The 15568-nt window shown below is 40.8% G+C and overlaps 1 pseudogene; it reads left to right on the forward strand.

The window, feature by feature from the left end:
* Positions 1–4137: 4137 nt before the first annotated feature.
* Positions 4138–11827, forward strand: LOC112245067 (annotated as a pseudogene).
* Positions 11828–15568: the final 3741 nt, after the last annotated feature.

The raw sequence follows: 15568 nt of genomic DNA on the forward strand, positions 1-15568 counted from the left end.
ATGTCCTTCCAGATTCCCTCTGTCTACCCAAGGACGCCAGAGGACAAAAATCAGTTAACCACCTAACTGAGGAACTCAATTTAACCTTGCGCAATACCCTAGATGCAGTTGAACCCCTAAAAACTCAAAACATTTCTCATAAGAGACTAGCTCCCTGGTACACAGCAAATACCCGAGCTCTGAAGCAAGCTTCCAGAAAATTGGAACGGAAATGGCGCCACACCAAACCAAAAGGCTGCAAGTTCAAATCCCCAAGCTGACAAGGTACAAATCTGTCATTCTGCCCCTGAACAGGCAGTTAACCCACTGTTCCTAGGCTGTCATTGAAAATAAAAATGTTGTTCTTAACTGACTTGCCTAGTTAAATAAAAGGTAATGACCTTCATCTGCATTGATCTGAAACACAGGATAGGTGTAGTATTTAATCAAATTAGACTTCATCTCAACCAGTAGAGAATGTGAAACGCTTTTTTGAAAAGCTCATTATCCAAGTGTTATAAATACAAGTTCAATCTGTACTTCAATGCACAGATGTTGTGCATTATAAAGAAAGAGGTAGCGGGAGAGGTGTAAAAGTCAGAAAGGGAAAGAGGTAAGCACATAGGAGCAGGGAAGGCAGCACTGTGGCTCTCACAGTGCTACCTAAATATTCTCTCAGTTCATCACAATTACATAATCTTTGGGCCAACTAGAGACACTGCTATCTTAAAAGCAGGTGAGGTGGCGATGATAGGACTGGGGGTTGGCAGACTCTCACATCAAAACATATCTGCAGACGAGGGACAGATGGAGAGAGAGAGCATGTTTAAGCCTTGTGTTTTTATTTTTCATTCTAACATTGTTAGTCATCAATCAGGAGGTGAAATGCAAAACTGACCTTGGATCAATTAACTCTGGGACTACTGCATCTATCTGTATTTCAATGTAAAGCATCGTTAATAATTGTGACGTAGAAGTCCGTCACTGTCACATTTGGTTCTTTAACGCACGCACACATTCATTACTCCTCCCTGCTCCGTTATAAGATACGTTAACAATGTGGGTCGACACACAAGTTAACTTCTCTGTCTTAGTGCATACATTTCACACTTGTCAATGTTCATATTTAATATAAGTAATATGTATTATACTTATCTATGTTGTGGATGAGCGCGTTGTTTGTTTGTTTGTTCTGTTCTGTTCCTCTCTCTCCCTATCTCTATAGCTTCCGGGTATGCTGGATAAGGACCCAAGCAAAGGAAATTGGGCTGACTTTGTAGTGCCTGTCCCAAATGGCTCCATAATGTAAATGTGCATATTGAAAGACATTGTCTGTAGTGAAGTCATTTTGTAAATGTTATGTGGTGATATTGTTTAAAAAACATGTTGCAATGTATATCCTTTAGTATGTTTAGTTTATGGAAAATGTAGGTTTTTATAGTAGGTAAAATGTAGGTAATTGCTTAATTAATTAGTGTTAATTGTTCTGAGGGGAGGGGCTAGCCCTACAAAAGGAGCCTCTCAGTTCATGGGGAGGCATTTAGGATTGAGCTGTGAATGGGGCAACATTGTTTTTAGCGGTCCCATAAGGTATACCTTTGATGGCAGTACTGTTGTTTTTCTTCTGGAATCACTATGTAAACAAACACCCTTGCACAGAAAAACGTTTTATTTTGATAGAGGTTAGGTTTTACAGTATATCCTTCTGGCCTACTCTACTTGACAACAATACTTCCTGTATAATATAAACTGACCTGGGATCATTAACTCTGAGACTACTCCATCTCTATCTGTATTTCAATGTAAAACCTCTTTAATAATACTTCCTGTATAATATAAACTGACCTTGGATCATTAACTCTGGGACTACTGCATCTATCTGTATTTCAATGTAAAGCATCTCTTTAATAATAGTTACTGTTGACCTGACCAAGTGACCTCTGTTCAATCCTGTATTTTACATTATAGCCATTAGATATATATGATTAAATATTATCTGATGTTGGTTGTGTGAGGTGTCTGCATTTGTGCACTGGAGCATCATTATGAGATTAAACAACTGCTTGCTACTTGCCTGTTTGTGTGTGACAAGAACTGAGTAACATGGTGTGACCTGCATGTTGCAAAACTGTAGATAACAGCCCAGCAGATGCTTTGTCCTTGTGTTTGTATGTAACAATATTGAGCACATGGTGTGACTTGCTGTATCTTACAAAGTTGTGATAGGGAGGGGTGGTCATCACGAGGTTTAACTGAGATGGAAAAATACTGAACAACACAATAGCAGGAACTGAGCAACTGTTCTAACTAGGCTGCGATACCAGAACAGTAAGGATCTATACATCGAGGAGGGAGAACTCCAAGAAGCGCCAAGAGGCGGGTACCCGTCTGAGTGCCTGCAATAGGCTGGGCAAGTTTAAACCATGCCCAGTCTCTACTGTGATAGGCCAACAGACGTGTTGGAACTATGTCTATCACAGTATAAAGAATACTGTTTACATACATCTTGTCAGTTCTCTGTTCTGCCCTGCGTGGTATTACAGTGAGCCCGTATATACGAAAGTTGCATTTGCCATTTATTACTTAGATAATAAAAAATACATAGTATAAAATCGGTGACTCATTGTTATATTTATCCTGATACTAGATTCGAATTTACGCAACTCTAACACCTCTCACATCTGATCATGCTGTGCCCTCGATGTAGCCAGTTCAGATGCAGGAGGGGTTCACCGACACAGCTGATATAACCTAGAGGATGTAGGGAGAAGGGGAGAGAGGAATGAAGTGAAGGAGACTGTTATTGACAAACTAAGGTAGTTAAAGTGACAGTGTTCAACAGGAATCTGTGTGTGGCCTCACCTGGTGTCCACACCACACTAAGTGGCTGCAGAGTACTTTATGCTGAAAAACATGAATGGACACTGTCGTGGAGAATTGTCTCAGAAATATAATACTCTTACAAGAACTTGTGAATTCAATAAAGACTTTAATACAAAGTAGCAAAACTGAGCCCTTCCATGGAAGGACCCTATCACAAACATAACAGGGCCGAGCACCCCCATGGAAAGAGACTAAATTCTCATATTACAGAGTCCTGCCTTTATAGGATTCTGTCTTTGCATAACGTATAGAGTCCCCTCCCTCTATATGAAAATAGCTTCCCTTGACCTTTCTCCATTATTTTCTTTTCATCTCCGAGCTTGCTTGGTCACGCCCACTAATGCTCATATCTGCTTTTGGTTGGGTTATAATGATTGTAGAACCCTTTTCACGTCCTAAAAATAATGTATGCATTGCATGCTTACGTTTCACGTGTTAGTCATCAGTTATCTTGCTTACATTCTTCTTCCTGTATCCTTCTGACCATAGTACGTCCAGCTGTCATAAATGTACGTATGGTCTTGGTTAATGGTTCAAAAATAGAGTATAGCCTGAGGTGTCATATGGCCTGGGTGAACTTGACATTGGTGTCTGTCTTTAAGCGGCATCTAGTCCATCTTCTGACTGGACGCACGCAGTTGAGTAAATATAAATGAATAAAGACAGACACCAATGTCAAGTTCAATAGCCTTGTTTGTGCATTGTACAAATCCATACACGTGGAGTCCGGGGAACAGTCCGGCTAGTCAAATACCTATCAACTAGACTCCGTAACAAAAACCCACATGGAAAACTAAGATTCGGCAAATAACATATAAAGAGTGACTTTTTTGACACCAAACCAACAACAGTAGTTACTAAAACATAAATTGCTAATGTAGGATGTAAAAGGTGGATTTTATGATGCAATGTCAACTTTATACTTTTCTATCCCGGGACCATTCAATTTTCAACTCACCCACAGCAATTCTCCATAAATCTGCTGTGGATTACCCAGAATCCCGAAATAAATTAATACATATGTTATAATTCAAAAACATATCTGTTTGTGCTTATAGGGAACCAGATCTTCAATACAACTAAGTTACTAAGTCTTTAACCACACTGTGTTGTTACACTGGTGAGTAAAAACTCAGGCGCCCTGCACCTTAAACTTGTCTGAAAACAAAATAAGATTTTTACTCAACTGCGTTACCCACTCCAGTCAGCTGAGGGCGGTCTGGGAATTTAAGGTTATGCTGTTGGTGTGACGTATATTCTAGTGGACGGAACGCTTCTTTCAGCAGCAGCAACAACAGTTAGTCAGCCACCTCGGTAGCCTGCTAGACAAAACAGCCGAACCAATAAAGCTCTTTAGACTCTTTCGTGTATATTAGCCACTGTGTTTTAAACCCACTTCTGTCGTCTACTTAGTTATCCGATTTAATTACATATTTACGGTGTTGTTATTATTCAGCTAGCGGGCTGGTTAAGTTAGCATTAGCCTAGCTAGCTAACATCCCCGACCATGCGGTCACTAAGCTACTCTCCTTCTAAAGAGGAGGACGATATCACAGTAAAACAAGAAGTAAAGGGTGATGCCGTTACTGTGAAAGAAGAGGAAGACGCGTTCAGTGTGAAAGAGGAGGAGGATGTTACAGTAAAAGGAGAGGAAGATGCAGTTTATGGCGTGAAAGAGGAGGAGGATGAGATGACTGTTACACCGAAAAAGGAGGAGGAAGAAGATGAGGGAACTGGATACCTGGGCCCGGTTTCCCAAACGCGTCTTAAGGCTTCCAATGGTTCTAACGATGAATTTAGCCATAAGATGGTTTTGAGAAACCGTTCCCTGATTAACACTAGTAAGTACTGTCTTAAAAACAGAGGCAAAAACTCTGCAGTTGTTGGACTGATGTTTGGTGTTAAAGTGGAAATCTGCAATTGCTACATCCATATTGTGACTTTTAAATTATTTATAGCCATTGATTCTTGAAGAATATAACACATGCCTCATGAGCTTAGTTCAACTGTTTAAACCGTCAGTTCACCAAATAAGCTTTTTTTTACTCTAATGTTTAGAAACAATGTAAATCAACACTGTAAAGCCTCAACATGGTTAAAACTATCATGTTTATATCATGGATGGTCAGTCCTTGCATCCATAGGTCTGTCTGTCTGTAGTTACATTTCTCCAACCCCATAATCATCTTATTACCAAAACAGTGGCGGAATGACAGATTGTTATTGTTTGAACTGCAGATTGCTGGGTTGTGTGTTTTTTTTTAAACAGCAACAAAATGACTGCCCAGAGACTTGGTTTGGTGAACAGCTGAGGGATAGGGGAAGGAGAAGTGTAACCACTCTCAAATTCAAAGAGAAAGCTATTGTAGCAACCGTAACCCAACACCTAGCGACCATGTCAAGAAGTTCAGAGATCTTGGCGTAACAGTTATAAGGTGTTGGCTTGACAGTCACTGGACCCAGATTTGAGTTCAGCAAAGGGCAACCCCCTGAATTCACTACACTATGAATACAAGGACTGGTCATCCATGATGTCATAATGATTGTTTTAACCAGGTTTCTAGGCTATATAGTATATTCTAGAATTCATCCATGCGGTCATAATGATAGTTTAACCAGGTTTCTAGGCTATATATTATATTCTAGAATTCATCCATGAGGTCATAATTAGAGGTCGGCCGATTATGATTTTTCAACACTGATACCGATTATTGGAGGACCCCAAAAAAAACGATACCAATTAATCGGCCGATTTGACACTTACAACAATACTAAATGAACCCTTATTTTAACTTAATATAACACATCAATAAAATCAATTTAGCCTCAAATAAATGATGAAATATGTTCCATTTGGTTTAAATAGTGCAAAAACAAAGTGTTGGAGAAGAAGGTAAAAGTGCAACATGTGCTATGTAAGAAAGCTAACGTTTAAGTTCCTTGCTGAGAACATATGAAAGCTGGTGGTTCCTTTTAACATGAGTCTTCAATATTCCCCTGGTAAGAAGTTTTAGGTTGTAGTTATTATAGGAATTATATGACGCTACCCATCCCTTTAGCGGGATAATTGTCATCAACAACCGCTGAATTGCAGAGCGCCACATTCAAATAATATTACTAAAAATATTTATATTCATGAAATCACAAGTGCAATATTGCAAAACACATCTTAGCATTTTGTTAATCCACCTGTGGTGTCAGATTTAGAAAATATGCTTTACAGCGAAAGCAATCCAAGCGTTTATCGATCACTATACAAAACATTATGAACACCTAGCATCAAAGTAGCTTGGTCACGAAAATCAGAAGAGCAATAAAACGAATCACTTATCTTTGATGATCTTCGGATGTTTTCACTCACGAGACTCCCGGTTACAGAATAAATGTTCCTTTTGTTCCATAAAGAGTATTTTTATATCCAAAATACCTCCGTTTGTTTGGCGCGTTATGTTCAGAAATCCCCAGGCTCGAGCGGTCACGACAACGCAGATGAAAATTACAAATAGTATCCGTAATGTCCACAGAAACATGTCAAACGTTTTTTATAATCAGTCCTCAGGTTGTTTTTAAAATATATAATATTTTTCGGTAGGAGCGGGAGAGACGATGGCTGCCCAAGCTCTGTTGCGCAAGCAAAACATTGCGTCAGGTGTTCGCATGAGTTATCTTTCTCTCTAATTTTTCAAAATAAAAGCCTGAAACTATGTCTAAAGACTGTTGACACCTTGAGGAAGCCGTAGGAAAAGGAATCTGGTTGATATCTCTTTAAATGGAGCGAAGGCAGGCTATGGAACATGGAGCTTGCATAATAGAAGCCACTTCCTGGTTTGATTTTCCTCAGGTTTTCGCCTGCAATATCAGTTCTGTTATACTCACAGACAATATTTTGACATATATTCTAGCATCTGTGCCTGAGAAATAGCCCGTTTACTTTGGGAATGTTATTTTTCCAAACATAAAAATAGTGCCCCCTAGCTGAAAGAGGTTAACCTTTGACTATTGGATGTTCTTATAGGCACTTTAGTATTGCCAGTGTAACAGTATAGCTTCCGTCCCTCTCCTCGCTCCTCCCTGGGCTCGATCCAGGAACACAACGACAACAGCCACCCTCGAAGCAGCGTTACCCATGCGGAGCAAGGGGAACATCTACTCTAAGGCTGTGATGTTTGAAAGTCTATTAGCGCGCGCTAACTAGCTAGCCATTTCACTTTGGTTACACCAGACTCATCTCGGGAGTTGATAGGCTTGAAGTCATAAACAGCGCAATGCTTGACGCACAACGAAGAGCTGCTGGCAAAACGCACAAAAGTGCTGTTTGAATGAATGTTTACGCGCCTGCTTCTGCCTACCACCGCTCAGTCAGATACTTAGATACTCGTATGCTTGTATGCTCGGTCAGATTATATGCATCGCAGGACACGCTAGATAATATCTAGTAATATCATCAACCATGTGTAGTTAACTAGTGATTATGATTGATTGTTTTTTATAAGATAAGTTTAATGCTAGCTAGCTACTTACCTTGGCTTACTGCATTCGCAGTGGAGTGCAACGAGCGAGAGGCAGGTCGTTATTGCGTTGGACTAGTTAATTGTAATGTTGCAAGATTGAATCCCCCGAGCTGACAAGGCGAAAATCTGTCGTTCTGCCCCTGAATAAGGCAGTTAACCTACCGTTCCTAGGCCGTCATTGAAAATAAGAATGTGTTCTTAATTTCTTGACGCTATCCATCCCTGTAGCAGGTTCGTTTTAGTCAGCAACCGCTGAATAGCATAGCGAAACAGTCAAATAATATTACTAAATAATATTACTAGAAAATATTCATGAAATCACAAGTGCAATATTTTGAAACACAGCTTAGCCTTTTGTTAATCACCCTGTCGTCTCAGATTTAGAAATTATGCTTTACAGCGAAAGCAATCCAAGCGTTTGTGTAAGTTTATCGATAGCCTAGCATAGCATTATGTACACTTAGCATCAGGAAGCTTGGTCACGAAAATCAGAAAAGCAATCAAATTAACCGTTTACCTTTGATGATCTTCGGATGTTTTCACTCACGAGACTCCCAGTTACACAGCAAATGTTCCTTTTGTTCCATAAAGATGATTTTTATACCCAATCCACCCTACCTTTATACCATATCCACTTACGCAATGTGATCCTTCACGCTTATTTTTCAAAATAAAAGCCTGAAACTATGTCTAAAGACTGTTGACACCTTAGGGAAGCCACAAAAAAAAGGAATCTGGTTGATATCCCTTTAAAATGGAGGATATGCATGCATAGGAAAACAGGTTTCAAAATAAGAGGCACTTCCTGATTGAATTTTCCTCAGGCTTTTGCCTGCAATATCAGTTCTGTTATACTCACAGACAATATTTTGACAGTTTTGGAAACTTTAAGAGTGTTTTCTATCCTAATCTGTCAATTATATGCATATTCTAGCATCTGGTCATGAGAAATAGGCCGTTTACTTTTGGAACGTTATTTTTCCAAACATAAAAATAGTGCCCCCTAGCTTCAAGAGGTTAACTGACTTGCCTAGTTAAATAAAGGTTACATTTAAAATAAAATAGTGTTTCATGACAAACAATTTTTTATAAATCTGTCAAGGCACCAACTTTGAGAAGGGTTTAAAACAAAGGTTTCAAACCAATTTATGAAGGTAATTGAATCTAGGTATGTCTTGCCTTTAATGTAAGGTCATGAAAATAAATTGGCTGAATATTATACAATGACTTATCAACAGCTCTAATAATTTGCCCCACAGGAAATCTTCACTGGCAATTCTAGAATATACGATATATCCTAGAAACCTGGTTAAACTATCATTATGACTAGAGATCGACCGATTAATCGGAATGGCCGATTAATTGGAGCCGATTTAAATTTTTCATAACAATCGGAAATCGGTATTTTTAGGCAGCGATTTTGCCGATTTAAAAAAAATATATATATATATTTACATCTTTATTTAATCTTTATTTAACTAGGCAAGTCAGTTAAAAACAAATTCTTATTTACAATGACTGCCTAACCTGGACGACGCTGGGCCAATTGTGCGCCGCCCTATGGGACTCCCAATCACGGCCGGTTGTGATACAGCCTGGATTTGAACCAGGGTGTCTGTAGTGACACCTCAAGCACTGAGATGCAGTGTCCACTGCGCCACTTGGGAGCCCCAGAATCATGTTCCAGTGCTGTCCCCAACTAAAATAACTCTTGGTCAACCAGGAGTCATCTGTTCTTTCTACCAATCGCCCCATGTGTTTTTATAAAATCTATATGTACTGAACTTGTCTGATGCTTTAAGCACACTGTTTGATTAAATAAAAAGACACACAACCCTGGTTGGTAGGTGATCAAATACTTATGTCATGCAATAAAATGCAAATTAATTACTTAAAAATCATACAATGTGATTTTCTGGATTTTTGTTTTAGATTCTGTCTCTCACAGTTGAATTGTACCTATGATAAAAATTACAGACGTCTACATGCTTTATTAGTAGGAAAACCTGCTAAATCGGCAGTGTGTCAAATACTTGTTCTCCCCACTGTATCTGCCTCACTAACTTTAAGCATCAGGTATCTGAGCAGCTTACCGATCGCTGCAGCTTCTCATCTAGCCTACCTGGTTAAATAAAGGTGAAATATATATATTTTTTAAATCTTAGCTTTATTGACAACACTCAAATGGATACTGTCATTAACGCGGTTCTTCAATAATTACACATAATTCTTAATACTGTAGCTGTTTAGTTGCAGTCACATGTTCAACTATCTTCAGCTGATCCAGGAAATCATTTTCTGAATGCCAGTCAAATGACAAATATCACGACATGCAACAACAACCAAAGTGCTTCTTCATTCTTCACTCTGGTCAAGACAGTTATGCCGTGCTCCATGCTGGATCCAACATCCCTAACAAATTGATGTTTATAATGTTATTGTCTGCTTGATTTATAGTAGGGTCTCGTGTCCAAACAGACTAACAGAGATACTTAGCTCATAATGTGTAGAGAACTGTTCCTAGATGGATAGGCTGTTGTACAACACACAGAGCAGTTTTCCTATATTTGTTGTTAGGTGAAGTTATGAGTCCTACAGTAGGTCTATGTTATTGTTAGGTATAGTTATGGGTCCTACAGTAGGTGTATGGTATAGTTAGGTGGAACAACTTAGCAAACAGTGTACAAACTCGCATTGTCAGGCTGATGAAAAAGCCAAGAAGCATTTTACTGGTTGGTGTTTTTTATGTACAAAGCGGTTGATTTGCGATGATGACACAAACATTATATTAAGCAGGAGATTCAAACGAGCCTTACAGTTATAATCCAAAGTAGTGTGAAATGCAGTCATTAGCAACCTGGAAATGGAGGTTACTCCCCTGAGTTTCCCCCATTCAGAATACATTGTGAAAAACTAAAATCTTTGCTCACCATTTTTGCTCCAGGCAGATATACTACATACAATTTTAGCAAACACAGAAAGGGGCCTATATTGGAGACCAAAAGTCGTCTGGCACACGGCTAAGAGTTTCAACAACATGAATAACTTATTTCTAGTCTACAATCTTAGATGTTAATACTAATGTGAAAACAAGACAAAATATGACTATTCTTGCTCATTTTAAGACAAATGTCAAATAATCATTACATTCATTACATACGTCAATTGTTGTACAACATCATGGCTACGCTGTTGGCATCACCTTTTACAGTGGAGTTCTGCTGTTGTGGGCCTTTAACCATCTGTATGACTTTGTCATTCACACAGGAGAGAGACGTGACTATCGTGGACCCTCTGGGGAGCCTCAACAACCTCATGATGCTGACGAGGCAGAGAAGAGTCTCTCCAGATCAGAACTCCTCAAGAAACACCAGCAGAGATCCACAGGGAAGATAAATCACCGCTCTGACTATGGGAAGAGATTCACCTCATCAGCAGGCATTAAAATGCATCAGAGAATCCACACAGTAGAGAAACGTTATTGCTGTACTCAATGTGGGAAGAGTGTTGATACATCTAGCCATCTTATTGTACACCAAAGAACACACACAGGAGAGAAACCTTATAGCTGTGATCAATGTGGGAAGAGTTTTATTCAGCTAAGCAACCTGATATCACACCAGAGAATACACACGGGAGAGAAACCGTATAGCTGTGATGAATGTGGGAAGAGTTTTACTCACATAGGCACCCTGATATCACACCGGAGAATACACACAGGAGAGAAACCATTTAGCTGTGATGAATGTGGGAAGAGTTTTGCTTTTTCGAATAATCTGACTCTTCACCAGAGAACACACACAGGAGAGAAACCTTATAGTTGTACTCAATGTGGGAAGAGTTATACTCATTCAACCAGCCTGATATCACACCAGAGAACACACACGGGAGAGAAACCGTATATCTGTGATCAATGTGGAAAGAGTTTTACTCAGCTAAGAAGCCTGGTAACACACCAGAGAACACACACAGGAGAGAGACCGTATAGCTGTGATGAATGTGGGAAGAGTTTTGCTAGTTCCCGCAATCTGACTCTTCACCAGAGAACACACACAGGAGAGAAACCCTATAGCTGTACTCAATGTGGGAAGTTTTTTTATACATCTAGCCTTCTGAAGACACACCAGAGAAGACACACAGGAGAGAAATCTTATAGCTGTACTGTATGTGGGAAGAGTTTTGTTCAATCTGGGGAACTGAAGATTCACCGGAGAACACACACAGGAGAGAAACCATATAGCTGTAGTCAATGTGGGAAGAGTTTTACTCAGCTAAATGGCCTGATATCGCACCAGAGAACACACACAGGAGAGAAACCTTATAGCTGTGATCAATGTGGGAAGAGTTTTGTTCAGTCTAGCTCTCTGAAGATACACCAGAGAACACACACAGGAGAGAAACCTCATAGCTGTGATCAGTGTGACCAGAGATACTCTGAAAAAAGATCTCTGATCAAACATCAGAAAATACATGCATGAAAGATTTGTTTCATGGTATCAATGAAATGATTTCACAATGTAGAATGTTGTAACGTTGTAGAAGGAGTATTTTAATGATGTCACAATGTAGAACCCTAAACGTTTGCCCCCTGTTCTATTGATTTCAGCATGATGTGGATATTAGCCTCAGGTTGGAAATGCAGTTCTGAAATGGAAGAAAAAGTGACGAACAAAAAGAGTCGTTACACTTACCACATTGGTGACCCACTTGAGTCAAAATGCAACACTTCAAAATGTGGCGAGCTGTTTTCTACAAATTGTCCTCTAACCAGTGATGTACACATTATTCCCAGATTCCGTGTGGTTTTTGAGCTGTTAGTTTTAACAGGGCGTGCAACCTCATCTCCCTCCTCTCAGCACAATTGTGGAATGTTTTAACATTGTAGGATTAGCATTTCAATAATGTCACAATGTAGGACCCTAAACCTTTGTCCCCTTATCATTTGATTTCAACATGATATGGATATTAGCCTCGGGGAAATCTAGGCTCTGAATTTGAAGAGTACTATTTATGTGATTTAACAAAAAGTGACTAACACAAAAAGAGCTGAGTTACACTTACCATGTTGGTGACCCACTTGAATCAAAATGCAACACTTCAAAATGTAGCTTGCTGTTTTCTACAAATTGTCCTCTAACCAGTGATGTACACATTATTCCCAGATTCCGTGTAGTTTTTGAGCTGTTAGTTTTAACAGGGCGTGCAACCTCATCTCCCTCTTCTCGGCACAATTGATTTCAACATGATATTGATGAGTTATGACATAAGTGTTGCGTTCCTTTGTTTAGTGACACCTACATTTAATTGCATCTCTCCAAAATGTAGCTGACTGTCTTCTGCAGGTTGTGCTCTAACCAGTGAGCTAAAAGATATCTCCCATTTCCTTGTGTTTTTTTAGATGTTAGTTTCAACAGCAAGTACAATCTGATCTCCCCCTAATCGATATCAGTGATTTATTGCTACTTGTCAAAACAACATAATTTTTGGTGCTTGTGTCCATGGTGAGGACAACTTAGTTTCTGATTGTCTCAAGATTGGGCAGTCAAAAAGATTTGTGTTTTGTATTTAGCCAGTGCGGTCCATGGATCACAAATTATTTTGACTTTCCGTATTAGAGATGAGTTATGTTCCAAGGGGACAAGAGTTCTAGAAGCAAGTGAGTTTTAGGAAGGGAAAAATACACGTTTTTTTCTTGTTTTTAATTGTTGCCTGCCAGTAGACACCATGTTAATATTGTAGAAGGTGAAGCATTGTAATTGATTATAATGTGAAATGAAAGTTGTTTTCTGTTGGTGGTGCGCATTCTTTTAAGGTGTTACAGTCTTTGGTTTTTCCATTTATGTTTTGAGTTTGGAATTTAGTGTGTATAGCTCGTTAGCACGTAGGACGCATTGATTGGTGTCACCTCGTTAGTCAGTATGTGTTACACCTGTGCTGGCTTGTCCGTCTCATTCGTTCTGTACATGGAGCCTCTGGGGGCTGCCATTAGGGCAGACACAGGGGTGGAAGGCTTGTTGATCCCTGGAAGCGGTGGGCTGCGTGTTAAGATGACGCAGTACGCCGACGACACTTCCTTGCTGTTGTGCAAGGACTCGTGCCTGACAAGGTCCCTTGCCATCTTTGGGGATTTCACCCGAGCGTCGGGAGCAGTTCTGAACCGTGCAAAGTCTTCAGTCAAGTTTTTTGGAAGATGGCGCGGTAGAACGGATGTGCCTGGGGGGTTATCTCTCTGTGAAGGGGCCCTGAGGATTCTCGGGGTTCATTTTGAGACCTCCGGCTCAGCGACGCTAAACTGGAACATGCGTATCGCAGTGGTACAGAGGAAGCTAGCAATGTGGAAGGCTAGGTATTTGTCTTTTATGGGCAAAGTCCTGGTCCTAAAGGTGGATGTGTTGCCGTCTCTTTTGTATTTGGCATACATCTACCCATTGCCGGCTTGTCTGAGGAGGCCTCTAGTGAGGCTTGTGTTTCAGTTTATGTGGAGTGGCAGGTGCGAGTGGGTCGCCAGGGCACGCATGATCTGTCCCATCGGGAGGGAGGTAGGGGGTACCACATTTCCCCCTCAAGCTGGACGCCATTTTTGTTTCTTTCTTGTTGACGGAGCTTGCTCGTCCGGTTATACACCCGTCCGGTTACCCCGTCCGGGTACCTTCTTCGGGTGTTCTTCTCGTATAAGGCGAGAAGCGTAATGGTGTGGTCTAACGCGGGTCCTCGGGCGGAACAGCTGCTGTGGCACTTTGGCCATGCGGCCAAGTGGCTGCGTGCGCACCCTGAGGTTGAAGTTGCCCGAGTAGGTTTAGACCACAGGCACCTGTACGAGGAGGTCAGGCAGGCAGGGAGTCCTGCGCCTGTAGCGGGCATCTCGTCAGTTGTCTGGGAGGGAGTGCAGGCGCGGGGCCTGGACAACAGGCTCAAGGACCTGAATTGGTTGGGCCTCCATAAGCGCTTGCCGGTACGTGCCATCTTGTACCGGTATAGTTTGGTGCAATCCCCCACCTGTCCAAGATCCTCTTGTGGCAGGGAGGAGACTGTGCGCCATGCCTTCCTGGACTGTGCCTTTGCCGGACTAGTCTGGGCTAGGGCACGGGTGATGCTAGGTGTGGTTAGGAGTGATTTTGTTTTGACATGGGCTAGGCTAGAGAGAGGCGTAGGGAGAGCAAAGGGAACGGATAGGGACAGGTTTCTGCTCTGGCTTCTCATGAGTCTCTTTAAAAAGGGACTGTGGGAAGCCAGGCAGAATTTAGTCAAGACAGGGAGAGATTGGGGGGTGGAAGGGATAGTGAGAAGGGTGGAAGGTGATTTGAGGGGGAAGATGAAGAGGGAGGAGAGGAAGTGGGGGAAGCATGCGGCACGGGAGAGGTGGAAAGGGGGTTTAGGGCTGGGAGTGTTAGAGTGAGTTTGGTAAGGGGATAGATTAGGGAAGGGGAGATGGGGAAAGGGTTAGGTATTGGTTAGGTATGACGGGGAGGGACGATGCTCCCCTGAGGTTTGTTTTTGTTTGATGTTTTTGTAAATAGAATTAATTAAGAATGAATGAGAATTATGATTTTGTAATAGTATGAATGGTATTGATTGTAATAAATTATTTTAACCACCTTGGTTTTGGTTTTGGTTTTTCTTCTGTTTGCCTCTTCTTGGGCAGATTTAGTGGGTCTCATGGTGGGTGACTTTTGTGTCCCAGTTGTTGTTACTAGTCAACTTTCAGTGGACACTGAGAGCAAAACTGCAACATTATGTTATAATACTTTTATTGGTTTTATGCAACAGAATAGAGGGTTCTTAGAACTATTGTGTCTGTGTGTTCTACTGAAGATGGGCCTCTGGGAGATAACTCTGACAGGAAATTTACAATGTCTTTTGGGTGATAAAACCTAAAGAGACCGCATTCCAGAACATGAGTTAATGTTTCTGTTCTATATGGTACCAGGGATAGATGACCCCAGGACCAGACCCCTGTTCTCTACACAAAAAGTAGTGCTTTTACAGCAGATACTCTGCTGAGAATTATAAGTATCTTTCATACAAAGCTTAACCCTGTGACACTTTCTACATGTCTATTGTTGGTAATGTAGGTTGTATCTTGGCTATAAAAGACCTGTACTTTTGTGTCGTGGCTCTCAATTAATCATCTGGGGTGATTTGTTGACCCGCCGTCATTATCGTAGAGCACTCAATTGATTCACTTTATATGTGTG

This window comes from Oncorhynchus tshawytscha, linkage group LG32 (genome assembly GCF_018296145.1).
Source record: "Oncorhynchus tshawytscha isolate Ot180627B linkage group LG32, Otsh_v2.0, whole genome shotgun sequence".
In the NCBI taxonomy this organism is placed as follows: domain Eukaryota; kingdom Metazoa; phylum Chordata; class Actinopteri; order Salmoniformes; family Salmonidae; genus Oncorhynchus; species Oncorhynchus tshawytscha.